This window comes from Myotis myotis, unplaced genomic scaffold, assembly GCF_014108235.1.
Source record: "Myotis myotis isolate mMyoMyo1 unplaced genomic scaffold, mMyoMyo1.p scaffold_m19_p_13, whole genome shotgun sequence".
In the NCBI taxonomy this organism is placed as follows: Eukaryota; Metazoa; Chordata; class Mammalia; order Chiroptera; family Vespertilionidae; genus Myotis; species Myotis myotis.
This window is the reverse complement of record NW_023416317.1, coordinates 23,534,235-23,555,828: the sequence shown is the minus strand read 5'-3', so window position 1 is coordinate 23,555,828 and position 21,594 is coordinate 23,534,235. Positions and strand designations below refer to the sequence as shown.

Below are 21,594 nucleotides of genomic sequence, written 5' to 3'. Positions count from 1 at the left end.
TGTTAAAGCCCCTACCTTCGCTAGCTGTCTGAACCAGAGCCAGAACCAGAACCTAAAGAGCCTCAAAGTCCCCTTCATCTGCCTCCCCCACCAACCAACCAATCACAGAGACCTGTAGATTCTAGCTTCTCAATTCATCCACTTCTTTCTAGCCTGCTCTTAGCCAAGCCACTGTCTTCCTTGAGCCAGCCTATCATCTCTAATTTATTCTCGAACCTGTGGTCATCTTTCTGAAGCAGAAATTTGATCATGTCACCCTGCTCAAAACCCTCTGGTCCTCCCTATGGCTCTCAACACAAAGTCTCCATGTCCTTGTGTAGCTGACCAAGCCTTGCCTGACCCAGCCCATCTGTGCCTCACCTTGGCTGCCAGACTCTACCAGCTCTGCTGAGCTGCTCTCAAGTCACAGATGGTTTCTATTCCTCTCTCTTACCTCTAGGCCTTTCCTATGCAGTTTCTGTGGCCTGGAATGTTCTTCTCACTTTCTGTTTGCAGCTCTTTCCAGGCATACCTGATGCACATGTTCCTCTAGAAAGCCACTAGTGAAGCTCATCAGGGCTAGTTCCTCCTCTGGTGTCCTCTGGGCACAGAGGTAAAATTTGTACTTTCTCCATCTCCAGCTATGCTGTGTGTCTGTCTTCACAGCTAGACAGATATTTTTAAGGACAGGGAGCAAAGTCTTTTTCTCCCCATAAATCCTCTGTGCCTTACCTACTTATCCCTCCCTACCCACAGCCCCTTGCAACCACTGATCTTTCACTGCCTCCACTGTTTTGCATTTTCCAGAATGTCATATAGTTGGAATCATAGAGTAAGTATCCTTTTCAGACTGGCTTCTTTCACTTAGTAATATGCGCTTAGGTTTCCTGTGTCTTTTCATGGCTTGATAACTCATTTCTTTTTGGCACTGAATAATATTCCATTGTCTGGACGTATCACAGTTTGTTTATCCATTCACTCACTAAAGGACATCTTGGTGCTTCCAAGTTTTGGCAATTATGAATAAAATTTCTACAAGTATCTGTGTGCAGGTTCTTGTGTGCATATAATTTTTCAACTCGGGTAAACACCAAGGAGCACGACTGCTGAATGGATGATAAGAGTATGTTTAGTTTTATAAGAAACCGCTAAACTGCCTTCCAAAGTGTCTATCATTTTGCAACCCCACCAGCAATGAATGAGAGTTTTCCTGTTGCTCACATCAGCATTTGATACTGTCAGTGTTTTAGATTTGGGCCTTCCTAATAGGCATGTAGTAGTATCTCATTGCTGCTTTAATTTGCAATTCCTTGGTGACAGATGATCTGGAGCATCTTTTCATATGCTTACTGCCATCTTCTCTAGTGAGATGGGGATGTAGGTCGGGACTATCTCGGCGTCCCCAAGTGCCTAACACAGCTGTTGGTGCAGAGTTGGTGCTCAACAAACATCAGCTTAGAATTATGTCCTACGTAAAAAGGGAATGTAAGCTATTCCCAAAACGTACCTCCTGCTCCCATGACTTTATTCTGACCATTCCACACTCTCACTGCATATGCCATCCACCTGTCAGGATGGTTTAGGTTTCCTGTGGCTAGCAGTGGCTTTAAGCTCTCACAACATTCTTTTGTTCTCTTGTGGCATAGACCAGCTATGCAAGCATTTACTATCTTATCTCTCATTAAACTGTAAGGTCTTTGAGGGGGAAGGATTCATACACTTTTAAAAAATTATTTTAAAAACTTACACATGGTGAAAAACTGACTTTTTGGTAAATAATTTTATGAGTTTTAACACACAGATATATCTGTGTAACCACCACCAGCATCTCACTCACTTTCAATTTCCTCACTGCCCCTGGGACAATGTCTTGTCACCGAACAGTTAAGACATGTTGAGGAGAATTGCATCATTTCTCAGTTAAGACATGAACACTCTGAAAAGTGGCAAGTTTTGTCATGAGTCCTTTCCTTGAATTAAGACTAAAATTCAATTTACATCAAATCCTCTCAAGAACGAAGCATTTCAAAACCTTGACCAGATATACTTGGCTGTTTCTCTTATTTGTAGTATTATTCTCTTATCACTATTCTGCCTATATATACACCAGTCCCCAGCCCTTGCCAGATGGCTCAGTTGGTAGGAGCGTCATCCCACGCACCAAAAAGTTTTGGGTTTGATTTCTGGTCAGGGTGTGTACAGGAGGCAACTGATCGATGTTTCTCTCTCCTCTCTCTCTTCTTCTCTCTCTCTCTGTCTCTCTCTCTCTGTCTCTCTCTCTCTCTCTCTCTCTCTCTCTCTCTCTCTCTCCCTCCCTCCCTCCCTCCCTCCATCCCTCCCTCTCTTCCTCCCTCCCCTCTCTAAAATCAATAAAAAAGATATCTTCAGGTGAGGACACATACATACACACACACTTATCCCAGTGCCCAGATCAAATTCTCTTTCATGAAGGCTTCCCGAAAGCCCCCATTAACCCCGGCCTTCTCTAAATTCTCTTCATTGATGCACTTAATCCCATACTGCCAAATATACACACAATAATTAGCCACAGTGCCTGTCCTATCTTTCCACAGGATCATGGCTCTGCACCGGAACCAAGCCTTTGTCTCTAATTCTCCTTGTGGCTATCTATGTGCTTTGCCAGGGGCTGGATGGACTCACATCTACCCAAAGGCTCCTAAAAGCAGAGCAGATCTAAATGCTCCATTCAATCTACTGTCAACTACAGAAACAGAAATGCAGTGAGCACTTTCTGAGCCTTAGTTACCCTGACAGCTAGTAGATTACACAACAGAGTCATGGTTGAGTTGGTTAACCTATAGTCAGTGCATCAGGGTGCTTCAGCATGGGTGACAAGATTGGGTGCATTTTCTGGAAGAGGCAGTCACATCTCACGTATCCTTCTTCCTGTGAGAAAATCAAAGTTCCTTTTGCAGAAGGGCATAAACCCTGAGCACAGGAAACTGCTTGTTGATCTGAAAATGAAAGGTATCCCAAGGAAATAAACAACTAACGCACATCTTCAAAGATAATGCTGCTTCTCTTACAAATCTGGAAATTGGAAGAAAAATATTCTGCTTAATAGATGAGAGCATGGGCCCTAAAGTCTCACTGGCCAGACTCAAATTTAACTCTATTGTTTTCCTTAGGTGTGTGATCTTGACCAGTAACTACCTTTTTGAGACTCCCTTTCCTGTCTATGAAATGGGCAAACTAATACTTTTAAAGAGTAGTTGTTAGGATTAAAGGAGATAGTTCCCATAAAGCACTGAACACAGTATCTTGGGCATGTAGATTCTCGGAAAATAATAGCAACTGTTTGTATTTCTGATGGTGTTATACTCTCTACCTTTCATACAGCATTTCAGGCATTAACACATTATTTCATTTGATCTTCAGTTATTCAAAGATGGAATGTTCATCTCATGTAAAGGCAGAACCAAAGCTCAGAGCATGGATGGACATCACTGGTGACCTGGTTTTGGCAAGACCTCAGCTCTAGGCTCTGAGGCCCTTGACCCTGGGTACAGCTCAGAGACTGAAAACAGTCTCTTTTACTTCTAGCACTTGGCCCAGGAATTGAGAAAGGTCCCAGCACTCAGGGCCGGTTGGGGGGTGGAAGGATGGGGGAAGCTCCAAGACAGAAGCCAGTTATAAAGTTAAGGAGACACTCAAGGCCACTGGGTGGGGTGAAGCCACAGATGCTGGTAAATTATACAGGGCAGCTAAGACTCCAAATGGCATTATCGCCGACCAATTTAACATCTACACTTTAAGCTATCAATTCTACCCCCAACCCTGAAGTTCCACTGCCAAGAACAGCATGGTCAAAAACACAGAGTGAAAAGACAGCAGAATCAATTTTTGTTTCATGTTGAGAATGTGCTGTTTTCAGCATGAAAACCTGGGAAAAGGATGCAAAGAAAAGGCTGTGCTCCAAGGCTAGCTTTTCCTGGCTGACGCATACTTACTGCGGTGGAGTGGGTGGGGGTGGGTGGACAGGAGGGGCCCGAGTTGGGGTGCGGGACATCCCACAAGGAGAAAAAGGAGCTCTGGCAATCCGGGGCCAAGGTCTGACCAGGCACCCCAGTGTCTGTTACCACTTGGGCGGGTGTGTTAGGTGTCTACTTTCTCTTTTCCCTTCTTCTGACAATTAATTAAAGGCTGGGCACAAGTAGGGTTGGGGTTAGGGAAAGGAGTAGGGGACCTCAAAGGAGGTAGTAACTCTATGGTTAGGGTTCATTAGCCATTAACTCTACTTAGGATTTTTTGTTTTTTAAACTCGGGGCAGGGGCAAATCTACAAAGACAAACAAGGGGTAATATTGTAAAATATACATTCAGGTATGAATGTAGGGAATTGTTCTGCTTGAGAGCTGGTGGATATCTATTTCAGACAAAGCAGCCGGTCCCAGAGATCCTGTGGCCTGATGGGCGGGGTAGGTGCCATTCTTGGGCCAGATGAAAGAAAGATGATCCTGAAAGAGGCTGAAGATATATGATTTCAAGCAACCCTGTTTCAGGCACGTATCTTCCTTCTGATTTCTGCAGACACCAGCTGGCTGGGGGAGGGGGAAAGACAGGCAGGAAGAATGAAGAGAGAACTCTCCACTGGTGGAGGAAAGCAGGGGAAGCCAGAGGGAGGAAGTCATTCTGGGTTCAAAGAAATCAACTTAGAAAGCTTCCCTTATAAAAATAGCCATTGGCAAATCCTAGCCTATTTATATCAACCGTCCAAGATCACTATCAGGATCCCGGGCTGAATCACAAGACCCAGTAAATAATCCTTACAAGTATGGGGCACTGGCTGCCTGATTTATGGGGAGATATTTCAAACACCACTGGAACAACTGAGTCAGGAAAAATCTGAGTGCTGGCACCAAATGGTACACTTGCAAGTGGATCTCACTTTACAGAAATAGATAGGTTCCTGAAAAGTTGGCTCTAAAATGAATTCAATTAACGGAGTCATATTTTCCTAGTGAATCACATTTTAAAACTAGAGATGGACTGGGGGAGGGGTGGCCAAAAAATACAAACAAAATAAAACAATGGTGACCCTAAGGCTAAAAAAAGCCAGCCTTCATTCACTAGACTTTAAAATTACACTTACTTAAAAGGATATTATAAACACTTATAAAACAGACATTATCTGCCAGCAAACATATGTCTAGTGCGCCTGTAATGTACAGTACAAGGAATTGCACCAGGCTTTGTGGGGGTACGAAGACAACAGTGCCTGACCCTTGAGAGCTCACAATTTAGGACACTGAACATTGTATCAGAAAAACATCCTCCTAGATCAGTGGTTCTCAACCTGTGGGTCACGACCCCTTTGGGGGTCGAACGACCCTTTCACAGGGGTCGCCTAAGACCATCGGAAAACACATATATAATTACATATTGTTTTTGTGATTGATCACTATGCTTTAATTACGTTCAATTTGTAACAATGAAAATACATCCTGCATATCAGAAATTTACATTACGATTCATAACAGTAGCAAAATTACAGTTATGAAGTAGCAACGAAAATAATTTTATGGTTGGGGGTCACCACAGCATGAGGAACTGTATTAAAGGGTCGCGGCATTAGGAAGGTTGAGAACCACTGTCCTAGATGGAGATGGGGGCTGTGGTGGCAGCAGGGCATGAGGGATCATCTGGCCCTTTAAGTGCCATTTGGGCTTGGAACAGCTCTGCCCCCCCTCTGTCCAGCAGAAGCCAACCAAGTTGGCCTCTAAGTGTGTCTTTTCAAACCCTCCATTTAAAGGCTAAAAGCTGCTAGTCATGTGGGACTGTGTCATAACTGCTATTTATTTAACTAACTTGAAAAAAAGAAAGAAAAAAAGAATCCCATGATTTGGGAGCTTTAATAAAATAAGAAGAATTAAGGTACTTAGAGCTCTCTGAAATGTTAAAGGCAAACCAAGGGGTTGTTATTTTAAACTTTAAAGGTCATTTGCTCAAGGGATCTGTTTGTTGGGAAAAAGCCTGCTTCCTACTACTTTATGCTCTCTTGCACATAGAATACTGGCCATCAGTGACAGGCGCAGACACCTCATTTGTTATTAGTTTTGCAAGCACAGATCATAGCATACTGAGTTTGCTTTAAACAAGGAAAATACACTTCTGACACTGAGGAAAATGTCCTCTCTATGCTAATAACAATGTTGCCAGTGACTGCAGGCATATTCACAGAACTGGAGAATAGTAACTAAAAATATTTAAAATTACACTTACTTAAAAGGCTATTATAGTAAGTGGCTCAGTCGCTGGTAACTTTGGTGGCCTGTCCACAGCTAGAAAGAGTGAAACTCTTCCTGGCATTTCTGACTTAGACCTGTTACTTCTAAGCACATTTTTGAATACTTTTTGTTTCCATTCCATAGTGATGAATCAAGCTGTGGCAGACTACTTATCCTTATGTCCATTCTATACTTCTTTCTTTTACTGATAGAATGCCTCCCAGTTGTTCACTAGCAAGGTACAGAGCTGCCCTGCACACTACATTTCCCAGCCTGCCTCATATTACAGGTGGCCGTGTGACTAACTGCGAGCCAATGAGATGTGAGTAACTGCCATGTCATGTCCTTTAAAAGGGAAATCATTTGCCCTCCTTCTTCCTCTCTTTTCTCCTTTCTACATTCTGGAGTGTGGATTTGCCATTGCCCAGCCAGCTTTTATAACATCCGGCAGGGCTTCTTCTTTTTTTTTTTTTTAAATAATATTTTATTGATTTTTTACAGAGAGGAAGGGAGAGGGATAGAGAGTTATAAACATTGATGAGAGAGGAACATCAATTCAGCTGCCTCCTGCACACTCCCTACTGGGGATGTGCCCACAACCAAGGTATATGCCCTTGACCGGAATTGAACCTGGGACCCTTAAGTTTGCAGGCCGATGCTCTATCCACTGAGCCAAACCAGTTAGGGCCCAGCAGGGCTTCTTAACCCTGGAGTCCACAGGCCCCCTAGGGTCCATAAATAAAATCGTTGGTCTGTAAACTTGGATGGGAAAAATATAAAACTTTATTTTTACTATCCTCTCTCTAGAAGATATTATTAGCAGTACCCATGACTCTGTCACCAACTGAAATCACATATTTTTCAGATCATATTACACTTGTTATGGATATCTTGAAATATCACATGTAGTCATCACTACTTTGAAAGTACAGTAGCCATTAGACTTGCCACTAGATCATTATTTAATGTATTAATAAAGCACATATTACTATATCATGAATTTATTTTTTAAAATACTTTGACAATTATATTTCAACATAATTTACTTTGTAAGTTGATATATTTTATCTTACACTTTTAACATTATTACTTTGTGAAGTGGTATATACTTTGTCAGACTGCCAAACGGATTTATGGCACAAAAAACAACAACATTATGAAGTCTCACCGAGGGAATAATAGGGCAATACTATTTAAGGAATTCGGGTCCATGGATGACCTTGTACAGCAGGGCCACCCTTCAAGTTGTGGACCACTCCTCTAGATCAGGGCTGCTCAACAGAACTTTCTGTGTGATGGAAATCTTCTATATGTGCTGTTCAATACAATAGCATCTAGTCAAGTGGGTAAGTGAAATGTGGTCAGTGTAACTGACAAATTTTATTTACATTTAATTGATGTAAATAGTCACATGTACCATATTGGACAGCTCAATTCTAGACTGTTACATCAGAGAGAAACAAATTTCTATCTTGTTTGAACTGCCATATTTTGGGTCTCTCTGTTATAGTATCTTAACCTATACCTTACTAATACACAAGCCTACCTGGAGTGAATAATAAATATACCAGAGAAAGAAGGCACATTTGTAGAGACAAACTCAACAGGTAAAGAAATTTACTAATTGAAACCAGGATTTGTAATAGGAGTTTTCTATTTACAAAACATTCGCATATACATAATTTAACCTGACACCTATACTCACCCTGTGATTATTATTATCCTTATCTTACTCTGAAAGAGGTTAGGTGACTTTGTTGAAGTCACAAAGACAGTACAGCCAGGAGTCAACTCCAGATCTTACACCATACCATGTGCTTTCCAGAAGACAGCAGTCACAGCAGGAGGTGACTCAGCTGCAAAAGACCCACAACTAGCACTTTACCACCTGACCTCTCCCATACATGTCCTTTTGCCTCTATGGCACAAAGGCCAGCCGACCTTTTTCTGGCCCTAGGTGCTTTGGGATGCTGTAGGCATCTAAATTTCCCAAATTTTTGGCAAAGTGCCCCTTTCCTTTGGAGTCTATTGTCTTGCAAGGACTCCTGAGGGCTGGGGGTGGTAGTTAAAAAACTCTTCTGAAGTCCAGGTAAGGACTTGGAAATGACATTGCTTTTTCAGCAAACTTTACTACAAAGATCATTTTAATGACAGTTCATTTTCCTCTCTTTGAAATTAGTACAAAGCACACTTATTTTAGAATAATAATCAAACAGGTTATTTTATCAGTAACCAAAGGACCAGATCTTAAATTCTACACAACATACAGACACCAACGAGAAAAAACCCAATACATAGGTGTGACTATAATCCACATCTCAAGCTACCTTCAGAGGCTATGCTACACCCACCCTATTTATTGACAGTTTTGGTTCTCTCTACCTGCTAGCACATTTCTCCATTCCCTCTGCTTACAGAACTCCTACTCATCCTCCAAAAGCTCATTATTAATGAGAATGTCCATTCTCATGATTACTCTTCCATTTTGTTTTGTTCTTTTTAAGTTTTCATTTGATTCTAATTTATATTTGAGCATAGTTTAAACAATTCTAAGGTGTGTTAGGAAAAACAGCACATTCCCACCTTCCATTCCCCATAGTGAGTTACTTGATACTATTCAAGTTACTTTTATATGTTCAAACATCATTACCTCTTGGTTTCCTGATTTTTTTTTTTTTTTAGTTTAAACATTATATATCTATTTCCTATTTTGGTAAATAAAGATTTAGCTCTCTTTCACTGCTAAGCACACTCTCACCCCTACGATCACAAACTCATACCTTCTTGTCCTTCCATCCTTTCAATATAATTACAAGTTTAATAAGATCAATATCCAGTGTTGACATTATTATGACTATCTAATTGCTATATTTAGGTGAGCACTGTAATACACTAGGATTACCTTTTCTTTCTCCTATAACATTGTTTTCCCTGGAGTGAACAATTACTCTTTTTTGTTTGTTTTATTTTGCTCCTAAGAACTTAAGGATAATTTAATCCCAACCTTTCTGCCAATTGTCTAAATCTCCTAAATATATGCGTAAACATATTCAAGCAATTTCACTTTCTTAACGAAATTCATGCTGGGGGCCTTCCAATCTGTTCTCATCCGTTCTAGTTTCCCTCAATGCTTCAGGCACAACTGTCATCCTAAGATTGTCCTTCATCATTATTAAGGATTCCTTTGACTCTTTCCTATGTGCTGTCCCCCATTTCCTATCATCCATGTTTTCTTTCTTTCTTTTTAAAAAGATTTTTAAAATAGATTTTGAGAGAGAGAGAGAGAGGAAGGGAGAGTGAGCAAGAGAGGGAGAAACATGCTCCCTCCTGCATGCCCCCTACTGGGGATCGAACCCCCAAACCAGCCACACCTGAGCTCTCCCAGGAAGAAACCAATGTTTACCGATTTCTGGCGTCCTCCCAGCCTACCATCATTTTAATTCTTACTCAATATTATCAATCTATTTGCATAATTTTGACTATGCTTTATTACTATAGTACCCATCACACTGCACTAAGAACTTCTTGAGGACATAGATGTGGAAATGAAGAACCCCAGCTCCTTGGGGAGGATTAAAACAATGATCTCTATTGTCCCTTCCATGTTATATACATTTTCCTACCTTGTATGGCCCTATTCACTGCCTCAGACACCAAAGCTTAACCACAAAAACTTCTTTCCATTTATTATTTTTTAAAATATATTTTTTATTGATTCCAGAGAGGCAGGGAGAGGGAGAGAGAGATAGAAACGTCAATGATTGGAGAGAATCATCAATCGGCTGCCTCCTGCACGCCTCCCACTGGGGATGAGCTTGCAACCTGGGTGACCTTTGAACCTGTGGTTCTCATCATGTATCTTCTCTGCTAAAATCTTACTAGCTCTTTTAGATGTATCTCAAATGGCCCTCTTCCATCCCCAAACAGCATGCATTCCCTTTTTGATACTCAATGACCGTCTTTAATATGTATGTAGGTTTCTTTATGTTATTTCTGGTGTGACCATTATAAATGCATGTATCATACAGCCTTTAGCACCAGAACACAATCTGACTGGAGGCAGAGCTGTAACTCTTCTATCTAGCATGATACTGGAATAAGTGATTGCTCAACTATCTGGGGTTAAAGAGGAACAGTCTTTTCCAACATAGAAAGAAGAAATACAAACATCAGGCAACCTGCCATAAACACAGGAGCCTATAGGGATGACAGACAGAAATCAAATGGCACAACCAGCAGGCCAGAACCACAGCACAGTGGAATCTGATGTTCACAACGGTTACTCTGCTGATAGGCCATTTCCTCCCACAGTGCCTGCTCACTTCCTAGGGGGCTGTGGCTGAAACTAGTGAGGTGAGGCCATGGGAGGGATGTGGCTTGCCTCCTCAGCTTTCCAGAGAGTAGCCTGCCTAAGTACAGTGGGGTGGTAAATCCATGAAGGACCTCAGTCACTAAGAGCTTTTCCAAGAGGAGCTTTTCTTATTCCTGAGAAATTTCAACTTCAATAGGTCTGAGGTCAAGGCTTGAGTTTATTTTGAAGGGAAAAAAAAATTGCCCTTCCATTCATTTACTGTACTGGTTAATGAAGGATATAGAGATAGTGAAAACAGAAAAGGCTCGAATCCTCAAGAACCCTCAAGGATGTGTATTGCGGGCACAAGGAGCAAGCACAGGGATGTTTGTTGGGGCATTATTTGTATCAAAAGCCTGGAAATACAACCTCAATGTATATCAACAGAAGAATGGATGAATTTTTAATCTCAAAAATATACTAGAGTGAAAAAAAGCAAGCTATGGGAAGATATGTACAATTTGATACCATATATATATATACAGTCTTAAAATGTGGAAAGCAAGATGAGACATTGATAACAGTCTAAAGCATTGGTTCTCAACCTGTGGGTCGCGACCCCTTTGGGGGTCGAATGACCCTTTCACAGGGGTTGCCTAAATACATCCTGCATATCAGATATTTACATTATGATTCATAACAGTAGCAAAACTACAGTTATGAAGTAGCAACAAAAATAACTTTATGGTTGGGGGTCACTACAACATGAGGAACTGTATTAAAGGGTCGTGGCATTAGGAAGGTTGAGAACCACTGGTAAAGCCTAGTAGGAGCCTCCCCCCCTCCTTGGTTTTAAAGCCCTGGGGGCTTCCTAGGCTCCTGCAGTGTCATGGAAAGAATCCTGGGGAGAGGGCTCAGGCTACTAGCTGTGCCATCTGCCAAGTCAGTGGCCCTCCTAGCCACAGTGGTTTCTTCGCAACCTGAGAGGTTTGGATCCCTCAGATAAGTCCTTTCAGCTCTGAAATTGTTGGTACCACAAGCCATATCCAAAAGACTATCAGTTCTGGTTCTCACCAGAAAGGAAACATCAAGGATCAGATGCTTCTTGCCCTGAGTTCCAACTGTGACACTGGGGAGTCTCACCGGTGTCAGGGTAAAAAAGTTATTTATTTATTAAGAGTATTCTACATTAGTGCTCTCCCACATGTCTGAGTCACAGTGAAAACAGGAAGCCCACACCTATTTCTTCTGAGGACCATCCCATGTGCCCACCACCTTCCACCAGCTGTAAAAACGCCTTCATGAAATTCCCACAGAGCCAAGGCCAAAGGGCTGCTCCATGGAGGTGGGGCGGGATGCTGGGGCAGGAAGCACGCAGGCTGCTAACCCACAGGAAGATCAACAGTGGAGTGGGGAGAGTCTGAAGAAGAAACCATTGAAGAAATCTGCCCTGAGAAAAGGCACTTCCTAAATAGTCTCTTGGTCTCCAGGCATTCTTATTTCATTTATCCTCTGATGGCATGACAATAAAACTGAGCACAGGACAGAGAGTTTAAAATTGAAAAACACAATCCAATAGCATGTTTTAAAAACAGAATATGTGAGCTTGTAGTACAAGATTCAAAAGCTAAGTCTCCTGGTCCTGTCCCCAGCCAACCAATCCCCCTCCCAGTAGCAACCACTGGTATATACTTTAGAGCAGTGGTCACCAATCTTGCGGACCTCACGGACCACCGGTTGGTGACCACTGCTTTAGAGACAGCATATAAACATATGAACATACACACTCATACACATGATTCAGAAGAGCATAAGTGTCCTGTACCTTGTTTACTTTTGGTAATAATATTTGTTATTTTTCTTTTGCAAAGTTTCAAACTTAGAGAAAACTTGAATAAGCACCCCTATACTACTTACATAAATATACTAATCAATATTTTCCCATATTTCTCTCTCAATATATAGTTCTCCCTCCCCCTCGAACCACTTAAAAGTATACAGACATCAATAATACATCCTCTGAATCTGTTAGTATGTATCCACTAAGAATAAGGCTATTCTCCTATACACCCACAATATTATCACACCTATGCAATTTGTCATTAATACTATCACCTAATATAGAGTCCCTATTCAATTTTCCTCAATTGCCTCAAAAATGAACCTTGCTTTTTAGACGAGACCAGGTGCATTCAGATTGGTATGGCCACAGACAAACCTTGCTTTTTAAACTTGGCACTATATCCTGGATATTTTTAACTCCTCAATCTATTTGACAACTAAAGATAATAAGCGCTAATGTCTATTAAGTGCTCACTATATGTCAGGCACTTTTCTCAGAGGTTGTTTTTTGTGTGTTTTTTGTGTGTGTGTGGTTTTTTTTTTTTTGCCATCCCTGGGTTAATTTTCCTGTTCTTTTTATAACTTTGTAAGTTCGAAGCATAATTTCTTTTTATTCATTTTTGTGCTTCACATAAGAACTTAGGTTAGTGAGTTTTCCTAAGCACTGCATTAGCTGTATTAAAAAAACATTTACGTGTAGGATTTTCACATTTTCTATAGTCTATAACTTTGATTTTGATTTCCTCATTGACCAAAGAAGAGTTTTTACATTTCCCAGTGATGTTTTATTTCCAGGTTTAATTTTTTTAAAATTTGTATATTTCAATTATATAGGGATCAGTGTGTGGTTTTTCTGTGTGTTCTATTTCAACATTTTTGGTATGTACTGTAGTTTTCGGTGTCCTACCATATGTTCAATTTTTGTGGCAACTGAAAAGAAACTGGTTTATCAATTAATCTAGCTTATTAAAGAAACAGCAATTCCATGTCTCTATTTCCTTCCTCTAAATCCAATTCAGCATGTTAGAATTCAAATATTTTTATGTTTTTGGCACAGGGATTTGAGACAATCATCCTCACCAGTATCATACAATTATGCTCAGACTGGTTTTATATGGCAAGTCATTGCTATTGAATTAAAGAACCTCAGCAATGGAAGGGAATTTATAGTATATCTAACCCAACTTCCACTCAGTATAGGAACTTCCTTTACAGCATCCCCCAAAGATGTTCAAATGAATTTTATTTGAATTATTGCTGTGCTAGGGAACTTAGCATATTACTCAAGTTGCAGCATTTGTGGCCTCTATCAGGGGGTCAAGGATTAAGATCCTCATAAAGCATTTATTGGCTACCTACAATAAGGACTGCATTACCCAGTGCTCTTTGGGGAACACACAAGTATAATATTACACTTGCGCTCTAGAACAGTGGTTCCCAAATGGTGTGCCTCAGGACACTATAGTGAATTTGCTCCATGGGATATTTTATTTTATTTTATTTATTTATTTTATTTTATTTATTTATTTATTTATTTTTAAATAAAAGGGCAAGCATGCCCTTCCATTTATTTAGGGCAATTTTTTTAGAGCAAGCATAAAAATATGGAACGCTTCACGAATTTGCGTGTCATCCTTGCGCAGGGGCCATGCTAATCTTCTCTGCATCGTTCCAATTTTAGTATATGTGCTGCCGAAGCGAGGACTTCATGGGATATTTTAAATTTTTGAGGAAGATGACATGATACATACCTGCCACGTACTGCACAAGCTACCAGATCGAGGTAGTTTATAGCATTAACATTAGTTTGTGCTACATTCCTTTGGATGATCTCCTATCTTTGCAAAACTGGTTTTGTGTGTGTGTGTGTGTGTGTGTGTGTGTGTTTTAAGTGAAGGTGAGTTTATTAGTGAAGCAGTGAAACAGAGAATGGGCTATAACACAGGCAGAGCAGCCAGCAAAACTGGGTTTTTGGCAGTTGTTTTATAAAAGCAAGTATTGTGTGAAAATCAACATAGAACAGGAAAGGAGTGTGGCAGGTCCCCATCTGATTCCAAGATCTGGGAAGCTGTCCAGTACCCAACAGGAGCATACAGCTTCTTAGTAAATAACTGTGGTGATTTCAGATTGAAACAGTGATATCTTCTTTCAACTTATGTGCTGTATTTTTTTCAAATAGCTACTCAATTGTTACGACATTATGTATTAAGTTGCTTGAACCTAAATACTACTTAATAAATTGAACTGCTATGTATTGCTTTTGGCCAAAAGTTCTCTATGAAACAGTTCCTGAGACCCTAAGAGCACCATGAACTAAAAAGTTTGAGAACTTCTCTAGGACTTACGGCTGAATTTCAGAGACCAGAGTCGTGACAGTGATGCAATCGGGATGTGAGCGGTTAGGCTCATGCACTCTCATTGAATCAGCAGACATTTCAGGAATTCAGAATACAAGGAACACAGCCTGGGACAGAGTCAAACAAGTGGGACAGGCCTGGCCACTGTGGGAAGGACTGAACCACAGACAGGAGAAAAGGCCTTTACAAGAGCAAAGAGGATTTGGAATGAACACGGCCTGTTCTGGAGACAGTGAAGGCGTTGGTCTGGCTGGGGGCCTTGGAGGAACAGCTGAGGAGTTTGGAGTTTTGATCCAGGGAAAGTGGGGGAGGTGTTAGGTCACAGGAGCGACACAGTAAAATTCAGTGTTTTAGGAAGATTAATCCTAGTGGGGGTAGTAGATGAACTAGAGGGGTGAGAGGGTAGGGAATTTTATCTCCTGAAAAGCAATCACTTACATAGTACAAACCTGATATAACAAAGAGTAGGTATTAGTCCTTTCCTTCAGTAGCCTCACTATCCAGGGGCCACACTGCAACATTTCCCAAACTATAAGCCCTCATAATAGGAATCCTAGCCCTTGACTGTGTGCTGGAAAAATTGATTTTTGGGGAGTCTCTCTAACTGGGGTACACTGGAATCAAGTTTTTAGAAATTCTGCTTGGAAACCATATCCTTGCTCCTAGGAAAGTATATAAGAGAATGGTTAAGCATGGAATAGGAGAAAAAAGTGCTGGATTGGGAGTCAGGAGACTTGGAGTTGAATCTCAATTTGACCACAAACTCACCAAAGAGTGGCCCTAGGCCTCAGCTTCATTACTCTGAAAACGAGGGCTCTGTAAGTGAGACGAGAAGAAATACCAAATGCCAAAGAAGGCTCACGTCTACCTGATGCATCAGGTCCAATCTTTTTGTGCACTGCTAAGTAGAGCCAAAACTGTAGTTTTAATATTTCATTCCAATTTGCATCAAGCATTTATATCAACAAAGGGCTCTGTATTATTAAAATATCATAATCTGGGCTCCTGTAAACTATTATTACTATAATAGCAGTGAATGTATACAATAGACCAAAATATTGGCAGAGACTCATGGGAAACAAAAGTCAGCCTTATATAACAAAGTTACCCATGATGATGGCTCAAGACAACATTTAAAATAAAAATTAAGCCACTGATCTGTTTTGTGTCTCCAGGGAACAAACAAGCTCTGTATAACCCGCATTAAGACAGAGTAGGAGCAGCCAAATTGGATGGGGTGAAGACTATGGAAAATCAAGGGAAGTTGGGGACAGACGAACAGACTTAGAACTTGAAATAATTATTAACACAAGAAATACCCAATAAATGCTGCACCAGAAAGGACATGAAAGTCCTACAGATTTTTGTTTATTTTAATTTAAGCAACAACAGCTTCATGTTTCCTTTCTAGCTTCAGAAGAAATGATAATGTATCCTACAGAATTAGCCCATAAAGCACTCGTGATTCTTTACTCAAACTGGGTATAAGATCAAATGAAACAATATTTGTAAGATAATGGGCTTAGTAAATGTCAGGACTTAGTGATGAGTCACAGAATAGGCCTCTGCCTTTTTAAATGGCCCAAGGTAGTGCAGCCTCTTTGCTAGCCCTGAAATACCTTTTCAGAGGTACTAATCTAATGGGGGCACAAAGCCCCAGCCTAAGCAGCTCCCAGAGAAGACCAGATAAACACGGCCATTGCCAGCATCTACAGGCAGGTCTGTCACAGCTTTTGTTAGGGTAGGGAAGTTATGGGTGTTGTACAGTTGGGGAAGTGAAGGGGTGGCAAGGGAGGAGGAAGAAAAAAACATTCTCTTATCCCTGGGAAACTTGCAAACTGATTTCCCTCCATGCGTTTGTGCAAATGAAATCTCCATCTCCCACCCCTGCTTACAGGTCAGTGAACCCATTCACGGACTAGGAAGTGACCCACAAGCATCAGTGTGAAGAGAGGGGTGTGGCGGTGGAAACAGTTGGAGAGAATGCAGCATCCTGTTTAACTTGGCCTTGCCAATGCCAAACCCTTCCTCTGTGAATGTTTCTTTAAAGGGTGATAACGCCCTCCTTCCAATGGCTTTGCCTTTCATAAAATGGGATATTTGCCACACTTACAAGTCACTCTCACTGTATCACTTAACCTCTCCCGCATTACTGGTATTCTTCACATCTGTGTGACAGTATTTACAATGTAGGGCTGATGTGTGGAAAAATCCCTGGAAATAAAAGTGTGTTGATGCACTTGCAAAAGGTAATACAATATAGTGTAAGTCCTTACAGTGCAAATGAACCAAGTTAACACCACTGTATACACTTTGCATCTATTGGCCATTCAGTAAACAGAAAATAAAGGGTGAATGTGGTAAGTTAAATAAAACTAGATAAAGTGTGCTGGTGGCCAGAACTAAGGAAGAGCCCTCTAGGGCCACATTTATGAACAATGCCAAAACAGAAACTTGGTATCCATGGCTGCTAGACTTGATGGGCACCAGGAATGACTTGAAACTTTAGAGAGCTTAGAGAGTTAGCATTGGTACAAACACAAAAATCTCAAATATGGCTGCAGGTAAAAAAAAGAAGCCTAATTCCTCATGTCCTAAAATGGTGCCTTTCCCCCACAGTCTTTAGGATATTGCCTGAGACCCTTCTGTAGCAGAAACAGCTATTGAGATGTTTGGTCTGGGCACCCCTGTTCTTTAGTGACCATTAGGACAGGGAACTCCTGACATCACCGAGGTTGTGGGTGCATTCTGTCTCCTTTTATGAGACCACATGAGGGCAAGGGCGTCCAAGGACTTCAGTCACTTCTTAGGATTGTGCATCTTATCCCTCCCCCAATAAAACCCATCAGCAGCACAGGACTACTTGTAGAAGTAAGTCCAAACCTTCATTTTCTGCTCAGCGTTTTCCACTCTGTTGCCCCACCTTATCGGTCCAAATGTATAATTCCCAGCCTCTCATCTCACCCCCATGCATGCCTACCTTCAAGCCTTCAATCATTTTGTGCTCCTTGATTCTGTCTACACTACAGGATTCATTACAATCCCTGCCTCCTTCCCCAGGCATTCTAGCCCATGGCCATCTTACTAGAACTCACCAGCTCCTGCAGTGTGATTTGACTGTGCACACACAAGCAACCAGAGAATATCAGGGTTGGATGAGGCGTTACAGAGCATTTGTCCCAAACATCTGAGGCACAAATCCTCTCCACAGCACCTCTAGGGCCCTTCAGTTGTCATGAGGGCTGGCATGAGTTACATCCTCCATAAATGGTAGTCCTCCACATCTGTGCCCAGTCACAAGGCCACCTATTCCATTCTGGATCAACATCGTTAAGTGGAAAAGGTCAATGTCAAAATGAACTAAAGACCCTTCTCTGTAACTTCTGCCTAGTCCTATGTTGGCCTTCACATGCCTCACACACAGGCTAGCCCTCCAGGTATTCGGGGATGGGACACAGACATCCCTTTGGTTTTCTCTTCTTTCGCCTAACTACTCATTTTTACTTGAGAATATTCCTCCTATCATGGTTTCTGATCCTGATTCTCAATGTCCTTCAGCATCTTTAAGTGTAGTCATGTGAAGTCAATACTCCAGGCATGGGCCTGGCCATTCAAATTCTAGAACTGTACCTTCAGCAGTGCAGACGCTGTATTATGTTCCTTCTCATCACTGCTTCATTCGTGTTGTGCTTGCGGGTGCCGAAAACCTTTCACAGGTGCTATTTATTACATCTCTCCCATCCTATACTCATGGAAACTTTTTTTTTTTAAAAAGATCTAAGGACTTAACACTTGTGCCTGTTGTATTTCAACATTTTAGGCTGAGCCTTATACCTGTCATGATCTCTTTAGATCTTGATTTCAGTTCTCTTTTCAGCTTAGCATCATTCATGAATTTGCTAGATGTGGCAGTTTTATCCTAATCTAAATCATGGGTACCTTTTTGGCATGTCACCTTCTCTTAGGTTCCAAACTGTACTTTGTGCAAACGGGGCATACAATAAATGCTGAGACATAATTGTTAAATTACACCAAATTCTATCCAATATAAAAAAATAAAACTCCAAGGTGATGGAATCTATCTAAATTCTTTCTTGCCGGGTTCATCTCTCTTTCTAAGTCTCCCTTTCCCTTTAGCCTTCAGAACTCTGGGAACACCATGTAGCCTGCAAAGCTCAAGGAATAAACATTATGTCAATAACATGTTTGTTAAATCCTTTTGTAGCATCTATCCTGATTGGCTGCAAGGTCATTCTGTAGAAAACCCACTGTATTAAAGAAGATAACATCTGTGAATCCTCTGATTTCCTGTTTGGCTCTAATGTCAATATAATAATAGCTTCTTGTAGATATTTTTACTGTAGGATAAACAGACTAAGCTCCACTTTTAAATACAAGGATTTGAGTATGGCAGTGCATGCCAAAATGGGGGCTTCTGTGTACCTCCTGTAAAATAATCTTCCCATCATGCTCCTCACAAGGAACAGTTCAAGACAGTCAACATTAACATGTTGAAAGGGGAATGCAGTGGTGATACTCCTCTTTAAGCACAATCCCCATTCCCCAAGATAACTCAAATCATAACTAGGGGAAAGAAAAATCCTACTTTGACAGAAAACGGCAAGCAGGAACTTGTGCACACTGGGAGCTCAGTGGCTATCTGATGATTCTAAGAACCACACACTTGTTTAGATTAGAAAACACTATGATGTGATGTTTGGGCACCAGGAAAATAGGACTAAGGTCCTGGGATGTATGTTTCTCTTCTCTGCCAGATTTTGGGATCAGGCATGATTGCCCAGAAAGGATGGGGATGGTCACCCTCCCTCGCCATGACCTGGTTGGGGGATGGGGCAGGGGGATAGAGAGTGTATAAGAATGTGTGTGGAGCCCTGACCAGTTTGGCTCAGTGGATAGAGTGTCGACCTGCGGACTGGGGGGTCCCAGGTTGGATTCCAGTCAAGGGCATGTACCTTGGTTGCGGGCACATCCCCGGTGCGGGGTGTGCAGGAGGCAGCTGATCGATGTTTCTAACTCTCTATCCCTCTCCCTTCCTCTCTGTAAAAAAATCAATAAAATATATATTTTTTTAAATAAAAGAATGTGTGTGGAAGGGAACAGCAGGAAAAACATTTCTAAAATTACCACTTTTCGGGTGCTCTTTTGGTCACAATAGGCAATAATTAATTTTGAATTCTTAAATGATATTAAGTAGGAGAGGAACTTAGGGGTGAGTATAAGTGAAAAAAGTTGAGAACCCAAATTAACCTATGGTTATAGAGGTCAGAATAGCAGTTATCTATTGGGGATACTGGGTGGAAGAGGTGTTGAGGGAGGCTTTAGAAAATGTTCTAAATCTTGGTGCGGGTGGTAGTTACACAGGTGTATAGATAATTAAAAAATCACTGAGATGGACACAAGATTTGTGCACGTACCATAATTGTATATAAACTACATAGCCCTCAATTAAAAGGTTAAAAAAATAATGAAAAGATTGAGAACCACTGGCTTAGTAGCCTGAGACTAGTTGTCCCCTGTAACTCATGGTACTGGTATGAAGGGGGTGTTCAGCAATTTATTGCTGAGATATTTATAAGATATAAAAGGATGTTTTTAACTTGGGAAAGCTGATAAACTATACCACCAATCAAAAGTACTCTCATCTTTCAACAAACTGAATTCTAGCTTTTTTGAGGACTGATGCAGGGCCAGACTGTCCCCTGGAGCCAGGAGGAGCACATGGAGCCACAAAGAAGGAAGGGTGACAGTTGCCAGACAGCTTTTCTGACCTTGAGAAGAATCCCCTGGGGCCAACCTACTCAACCAAAGGACACAGGTCTGCTAGACTAAGGAATGAGAGGTCAAAGGAAACCAAGAAGAAGAGATTCTAACCCAAGGGAAAGATGGTGGGTCAGAGGAGTGAGGCTTTGGGGTTTTGGGAGAGCAAGAGGCCCAAACTCCATCAGACACTGAGCCCTGTTGTGTTTCCACAGCTGCTGTTGGTGCCGGGCCAGGGGCTTCAGGGTGGGCCATTTCCCCCTCATGCAACATCAATACATTTCTATCATGAACTCCTCAGTTCAAAGGCAGGCAGAGCTAAAGAAGAGAGACTAAAGAGTGACAGGAAAGGGACCTTGGTATCAGGAGAGGGAGAAAAGGATACCAGGGCTCACATGCTCCCACACACAGGCAGGATGAAGGGAGAGCCAGTTTCAGACATGCATTGCATTACAGTCCTTTGACTGTCACAATGACCTCAAGGGAAAGGAGATGGCAGAGATTTACCTACTATGTCCCCAGAGTAGCACCAAGTGTTCTCACAAACGTTTGTACTTTTAGTTCTGACAACCCGGTAGAGGCAGGCATCTTCAGTCTCATTTTACAGATAAAGACACTGCAACCCACAGAGATGACATGATTGGCCAACAGTCACATCGCTGGCCAAAGGCCAGGACTCTCTCCACTTTTTCAAGGCTCAAGACAAGATCTGAATCTCCGTTCTCCAAGCTCAACAAAACTCTCATCATTTGGGGACACTAGAGAGAAGGCAAAGGCCTCCCCAGTACCCTTTGGGTGAAGTTGGGGAAACAGATAAACAGTATGGACCTTAAGTCTAAGGCCTAAATAACTCAAGCATGCATTATGCAATACACTAGTTAAGATTCTATTTTTACTTCTGTTACAGGGAATAATCATTAAGTAAAGCTTTATACAGTATTATAATAATAAGAGAAATCAGTGAAATAATGACCTCAGTACTTGCTATGTGAAATAAAAGAAATGTAGAATTCTAGGTTTTTGTGGTAAGTCACTACACTTACATTTTGCTATGAGATATATGTGGAACATATAAACTTATAACAAATAATTATAAAAAT

At 41.3% G+C, this 21,594-nt stretch overlaps 1 protein-coding gene and 1 non-coding gene across 3 annotated transcripts in view; both read right to left on the bottom strand.

Annotated features, from left to right (window-relative positions):
* ATG7 (autophagy related 7) overlaps positions 1-21,594 on the bottom strand; it is a 252,756-nt gene that overhangs the window by 41,369 nt on the left and 189,793 nt on the right. The window lies entirely within an intron of this gene.
* LOC118668716 lies at positions 13,958-14,064 on the bottom strand. The gene has a single exon (XR_004971723.1). It is a non-coding gene; the product is annotated as a U6 spliceosomal RNA (small nuclear RNA).